The sequence below is a fragment of the Canis lupus genome, chromosome 27 (assembly GCF_011100685.1).
Source record: "Canis lupus familiaris isolate Mischka breed German Shepherd chromosome 27, alternate assembly UU_Cfam_GSD_1.0, whole genome shotgun sequence".
Taxonomy (NCBI): domain Eukaryota; kingdom Metazoa; phylum Chordata; class Mammalia; order Carnivora; family Canidae; genus Canis; species Canis lupus.
This window is the reverse complement of record NC_049248.1, coordinates 41,198,890-41,206,755: the sequence shown is the minus strand read 5'-3', so window position 1 is coordinate 41,206,755 and position 7,866 is coordinate 41,198,890.

The window sequence follows — 7,866 nt, the reverse complement described above, 5'->3', positions numbered from 1 at the left end:
GCTAGGAGAAAAACATGTAACAGATTCTCCTTCTGAGCCGCGAGAAGAAACCAACCTGTCAATACCTTGATTTCAGACGTCCAGCCTACAGAACCATGAAAGAACAAATTTCTGTTGTTTTTAGTGACCCAGGCTGTGGTACCTTGTTGTAGAGCCCTAGGAAACTAATACAAACTCCTATCTCACACCATATACAAAATAAACTCAAAATGGATCAAAGTTCTAGATATAAGAGCTATAACTATAAAGCTTAGAAGAAAACATCAGAGTAAATATGATTTTGGATTAGGTAATGGTTTCTTAGATATGAACCAAAAGCACAGGCAGCAAAAGAAAAAAAATAGGTATATCAGGCTTCATTAAAATTTAAAATTTTTGGATGTCTGAGTGGTTCAGTAGGTTAAGCAACTGCCTTTGACTCAGGTCATGATCCTAGGATCCTGGGATTGAGCTCTGAGTCAGGCGGGGACTCTCTCTGCTCAGCAGGGAGCATGCTTCTCTCTCTCTCTGCCTGCCACTCTGCCTACTTCTGCTATCAACTAACTAAATAAAATCTTTTTAAAAAATTAAAACTTTTGTGCTTCAAAAAAACACCATCAAAAAAGTGAAAGGAAAGACTTAATGGGAGGAAATATACAAATCAAATATCAGAGATAGGACTTATATCCAAACTATATAAAGAAATATAACTCGGGACGCCAAAGTGGCTCAGCGGATGAGCGTCTGCCTTTGGCTCAGGGCGTGATCCTGGAGTCCCAGGATCTAGTCCCACATCAGGCTTCCTGCATGGAGCCTGCTTCTCCCTCTGCCTATGTCTCTGCCTCTCTGTCTTTGTCTCTCATGAATAAATAAATAAAATCTTAAAAAAAAAAAAGAACTATAACTCAATATAAAAATAAAAATTCGGAGATCCCTGGGTGGCTCAGCGGTTTGGCGCCTGCCTTTGGCCCAGGGTGTGATCCTGGAGTCCTGGGATCGAGTTCCTCATTGGGCTCTCTGCGTGGAGCCTGCTTCTCTCTCTCTCTGTGTCTCTCATGAATAAATAAATAAAATCATTAATTAATTAATTAAAATTCAGGAGACACCTGGCTGGCTCAGAAGAGTGTTCAACTCTAGATCTGAAAGTCTCAAGGTCATGAGTTTGAGCTCCACATTAGGCATAGAGCTTATTTAAAAATAATAATAAAAAATAAAATAAAAATGCAAAAATGAGCAAAGGATTTGAATAAATATTTCTCCAAAGAAAATATACAAATGGCCAAAAAGCACATGAAAAGATGCTCAACATCATTAGCCATCAGGGAAATGCAAATCAAAATACAAAGAGATACCACCCCATATTCAGTAGGATGTCCGTAATTAAAAAGACAGACAAAAGCAAGGATGTGGAAAAATTGAAACATTCATACATTGCTCATGGGACTGTAAAATGGTCCAGCCACTTTGGAAAATAGCTTAATGGTTCCTCAAAATACTAAATGTGAAATTATGATATGACCCAGAAATTCTACTCTTAGACATATAGCAAAGAAAAAAAAAAAAAAAAGACATATAGCAAAGAGAAACAAAAATATACAGCCACTCAAAAACTTGTGCATAAATGTTCATAACAGTGCAGCCCAGGTGGCTCAGTGGTTTAGCACGGCCTTCAGCCCAGGGCCTGATCCTGGAGACTGGGGATCGAGTCCTACGTCGGGCTTCCTGCATGGAGTCTGCTTCTCCCTCTGCCTGTGTCTCTGCCTCCATCTCTCTCTCTCTCTCTCTCTCTCTCATGAATAAAAAAATAAAATCTTTAAAAATAAATAAGTAAATGTTCATAACAGCATTATTCATAATAGCCAAAAGTAGAAACAAACCAAATGTCCATCAACTGATAAATGTATCATTGTATTTCCATACAATGGAATATTATTTGGCAATAAAAAGAAATTAAGTACTTATACATGTTATGACATAGAGGAACCTTGAAAACATTATGCCAAGTAAAAGAATCTATATATTGTATAATTTATTTATATGAAATGTCCAGAAAAAGCAAATCCAGAGAAACAGAAAGTAGATTAGTGGATGTCGGGGGCTGGAAGGAGGGGTGAATGACGAATGACCACTAATGGGTACCAAGTTTCTTCCGGAGTGATAAAAATGTTCTGAAATTAGAGAGTGGTGATGGCTGCACAACTCTATGAATATGTTTTAAAAAACACTGAATTGTACTCCAGCCCTTAAGGGCATATTTTATGGAATGTGAATTATCTCAATAAAGCTGTTACTATTTTACAAAGTAGGTAAGGGATAAAAACAAATATTTCTACCTCTTCAGTGAGTCTTAATCTCTTTTACTTTTTTTAAAAGATTTTTAAATTTTATTTATTCATGACAGACACAGAGAGAGAGGCAGAGACATAGGCAGAGGGATAAGCAGGCTCCATTTGGGGATCCTGACATGGGACTCGATCCCAGGACTCCAGGACCATGCCCTGGGCCAAAGGCAGGCGCTAAACTGCTGGGCCACCCAGGAGTCCCTCCCCAACATAGTTTTAATTTAAATCAATTACTTTAATTAATTAAATCAATTAATTTAATTAATTAAATTTAATTTAAATCATAGTTTGTATTATTCATTGCCAAAGCAAATAGTCCACTGTAATCATACTTTTCTCATACAAACTTTTATTTTTCCTGAATCTCTTAACAGCCTCAATCTTTGCTTGATTTTTTTTTTAAAGATTTTATTTAGGGCAGCCCCAGTGGCTCAGCGGTTTAGCGCAGCCTTCAGCCCGGGTCGTGATCCTGGAGACCCGGGATCGAGTCCCATGTCGGGCTCCCTGCATGGAGCCTGCTTCTCCCTCTGCCTGTGTCTCTGCCTCTCTCTCTCTCTCTCTCTGTGTCTCTATGAATGAATAAATAAAATCTTAAAAAAAAAAGATTTTATTTATTCATGAGAGACACAGAGAGAAAGAAGCAGAGACACAGGCAGAGGGAGGAGCAGGCTCCATACAAAGAACCCAACGTGGGACTCGATCCCAGAACTCCAGGATCATGCCCTGAACCCAAGGCAGACGCTCAACTGCTGAGCTACCCAAGCATCCCTTGATTTTCCATATAAAATGTTCCAAATGTTCCCACCTCTCTGCCAAAAGCCCATTAGTAGTATTTTTTTCCATTAGTAGTATTAATTACATTTTTGTCGCTATTATTTGGATTTCCCTTCTCAATAACTGGAATTCATGATCTCACAAACCCTCAGCAAAGACAGAAGCACTACTTTTTTTAAAAGATTTTAAAGACTTTATTAATTTATTTGACATAAAGAGAGGGAGTGAATGAGTGAAAGAGAGCACAAGCAGGAAGAGTAGCAGAGGGAGAGAGAGAAGCAGGCTCCCCACTGAGCAGGACCCTAAGATCATGACCTGAGCTGAAGGCAGACACTTAACTGAGCTACTCAGGTGCCCCCTAGAAACACTACTTCAAGGTAAATCAGTTACTTCTTGTTTAAAATGGTCTCATTTGAGTAAATATTTAGTCTAAATCAAGATTTAAACTTTCTCCTCCTATCTTCTCTGAAGTGATCTAAGTTCCTGGAGGGGCTTAGTTATTATTCTTGAATGGAAGAAGGGAATCTGATCCCTATATTCTCTTCCATCCTTGAAGGCCTCTGATGAGTTGTTCACCCCATCTGTCTTCAGGCTTCTTGTGCTGGTATTTAGGTTCCTGCCTTGGTCCCTAGTCAGAGTCCTTACTCTAATTCTAAGTCTCGTTTAGTTTGCTGGCCTTCTCAGTAGTTCTACATTTCACTGGGTACTTGGGGGCTCTCAGCTACTTTGCCCATCATCATGGTAGAGTGCAGGGAAAATTTTTGTATGGTTGCTTTTAGTCCCAGCTACCTAGGCACCCCCCTAAGCCATGTCTATTCAACTACTCAGGCACTATGTTAGATGTTGGGCTTCTTTAAGAACCTTGTAGTTCTCCACCCTATACCATAGAAAGTGAAACACAAGATTACTTTACTTAGACTAACTCCTCAACTGGCTAATCTACTCTAACCTCAACTGCCAGGACCAAGGCCCAGTGGAGTAAAATATGAAAATCTTAAGATAGGAGAATCTGGATCTGGTTTCAGGAACCCACAAGGAGCTAAACTATAATTACTCTACTTTAGATTCACCACTTCCTGTCTGTTGGTTGAATCCTTACTTCTTTTTAGAGGATAATGATTTTTTTTTCATCATCATGCATTCTTCCTAATTCTGTGGATCCTGGTGTGAACTTTATTTATTTTTAAGATTTTATTTATTTATTCATTAGGGACACAAAGAGAAAGAGAGAGGCAGAGACAGGCAGAGGGAGAAGCAGGCTCCATGCAGGGACTGGCATGAACTTTTATTTTATTTTATTTTATTTTATTTTATTTTATTTTATTTTATTTTATTTTATTTATTTTATTTTTGGCATGAACTTTAAACATGAAGTTCTGCTGACTCCTTGGAACCCACAAAGCCTTTAAAAAAATCTACTTCTTTCAAAGAAAGGTCTTGCTTTCAAAATATTCATTAAATAAATAATGATACATCCATAACAACAGAATACTTTTTTAAAAAAAGATTTTATTTATTTACTCATGAGAGACGCAGAGAGAGAGGAAGAGACACAGGCAGAGGAAGAAGCAGGTTCCCTGTGGGGAGCCCAACTTGGACTTGATCCCAGGACCCCTGGATCACGACCTGAGCCAAAGGCAGATGCTGAACCACTGAGCCACCCAGGTGCTCCTAGAATACTCTTGATGAGAGAAGACTCTCTAAAGGCCTAATACAGAAGAGAAGTCATTTTACATTTCTTCTAAGTCAGCATGACTGTACAGAAGCTTTGTTCAAATCAAAAGCCTGATGTATGACCTGCCACGTATGCATTATACTTCTGCTTTGTGCACAAGTCGCCTAAAGGAAAACCACCTTGTCCTTGAGATATCCATCAATGCTCCTACTCCCTGCATTCTTTTAAGATAAAACTTGTGATTCCTGACTATATGCTAATCTATAATCCTTTGAGCTTTCATAAGTATAAAAATGTATATAACCTTGTAAAAATTGTTCATTCTCAGACTACTTTCGTTGCTGTGAAGATCATGTTTCCCAGGCAGCTGTCCTCATGGGCTCAAATAACACTCTTCCTTGGGTTTAGAGATTCTAAAAAGCATGTTCATTTTACATCGATACTCTGTAGATGAAATATAAAAATAAAAATAATGAAGATACTCTTTAGGAATTGATATGGAAAGATATCCAGAATATATTGGAAAGTGAAAAAAGCAGGGTGTAAAACAGCATGCACTACAGTTTGCTACACTTTTGTATATAAGAAAAGGGTGAAATAAGAATAAAGAGATCAATCATTATTTGTTTATATTATCATAAAGAAACATTGAAAGAATTCACAACAAATTAATACAAATGCTTATTTGTAGGGCCAGTAGGGAGAAATGGAATGAATGAGCACAGAGGTATGTATTAGCCAAAGCTATCCAGAGAAAGAGAACCAATAGGATCTATCTATCTATCTATCTATCTATCTATCTATCTATCTATCTATCTATCTTAGATTATAAAGTATTGGCTCACATGATTATTGAGGTTGAGAAGTCCCATTATCTGAGATCTACAAACTAGAGACCTAGGAAAGCTAGTCATGCAGTTCAACAGCTGGAGAGTTAATGGTGTAGATTCCTGTCTGGATCTGAAGCCTGAAAACCAGGAGCACTGAGGACACTGAAGATTGATGTCTCAGCTCAAATAGGCAGAGAATAAATTCAACCTTTTTTTGCCCTATTCAGGACCTCAATGGTTTTTCCGGGGGGGGGGCACGTTAAGTAAATTCTATGCTCAAGTGGGGTTTGAGCTCACACCCCCGAGATCAAGAGTTCATGCTCTACTGACTGAGCCACCAGTGTCCCAGGCCCTCAAAGTTTGATTTCCACTCCCACTGGAGAGGGCTAACTGCTTTACTCAGTCCACCAAATTCAAATGCTAATCTCTTTTGGAAACATCTTCACAGATACACCCCAAAATAATATTTAATCAGCTATCTGAGCATCCCTTGGCCCAGTCAGGTTGACACATAAAATTAACTATCACAAGGTAGAAGCAAAACTTCTCAATGTATATATGCTTATCTCTTCAACTTTTGAACCATGAGAGTTTTTAACTATTCAAAAAATGTGTTTCCATTTTGCTTTCAAGTCTGTTGTTTTTACCACATTTTTTTTTTTTTTTAAATCCATTGCAGGGGCAGGGGCAGCCTGGTGGCTCGGCAGTATAGTGCTGCCTTAAGCCCAGGGCGTGATCCTGGAGACCTGGGATCGAGTCCCATGTCGGGCTCCCTGCATGCAACCTGCTTCTCCCTCTGCCTTTCTCTCTCTCTCTCTCTTTCTCTGTCTCTCATGAATAAATAAATAAAATATTAATAAAAATTAATAAATATTAATAAATTAATATTAATAAAATATTAATAAATAAATAATAAATATTTATTAATATAAATAAATATTAATAAATAACAAATATTAATATTAATAAATGATGAATGAATCAATGAATAAAATCCATTCCACACAGGGAATGCCTGTGTGGCTCAGCTGATTAGGCATCAGTCTTTAACTCAGGTCATGATCCCAGGGTCCTGGGATCAAGTCCCACATCAGGCTCCTTGCTCAGTGGGGAGCCTGCCTCTCCTTCTGCCTGCCATTCCCCCTGCCTGTGCTCTCTCTGACAAATAAATAAAATCTTTTTTAAAAAATAAAAAAATAAAATCCATTCAGATATTCAATTATCTTCTCAGTTACTAACATCTATTTTATATTCTATTTTATAGTGGTGATCTAGCAGTTTCAGCAAAACACCAATCCTGGATAAACCCAACTCTCTACCTATTTCATGCCTTACCTGAGCATCTGAACATAACTAGAGAAAGACATAACCAGGATGACTATATCATTTTATATATACAGCCACAAATGTCAGAAAAACCTACTATGCCTTCAACAATACTTGTAAATTCTAATACATTTCGGGGGATCCCTGGGTGGCACAGCGGTTTGGAGCCTGCCTTGGCCCAGGGCGCGATCCTGGAGACCCAGGATCGAATCCCACGTCGGGCTCCCTGCATGGAGCCTGCTTCTCCCTCTGCCTGTGTCTCTGCCTCTCTCTCTCTCTCTTTCTGTGACTATCATGAATAAATAAATAAAATCTTAAAAAAAAAATTCTAATACATTTCCCCAGTTAATTTACTCTCCCATTCTCAGAGATGACTATTTAATACACTTACTCTCCCACACTCCCTCCCCAATTCTCACATTTAGCCAATGATCCTCTCTTCACCATTTCACTGAAGAAAAGAAAAAAATAAATAAAAATGAAAAATTCCACCACATCAGTTGTAAATTCAGTCAGCTGCAAATAATAGTCATACATATCTTAGAAAAAGAAAAAAATGGGGAAAAGATCAGTTTGACTTAAACAAATTGTTTTATTTTTCTCTCATAATGAGAAGTCCAGAGGTAGGCAATCCTGGACTTGTATGGCAGCTCCACAATGTTATCAGGGACCTAGACTCTACCTTCTTCCATACTTACTAATGGTTTAAGTTCACTTTATTGTCATAAGATGGTTGAACTTCAGTTATCATGTCCACATTCTAAGCAAGAAAAAGAGAAGGGCCAAAAACATATACCAGTTCAGAAGCCCCACAAAACAACTTCCACTAACAACTCACTAAAATTTAGTCACATAGACATCCCTTGTGTAGTTGGAACAGAAGATTGGCATCCTGACCCCAATGAAATCAGGGTTCTGTTGTTATTAACAAACAGGGAGA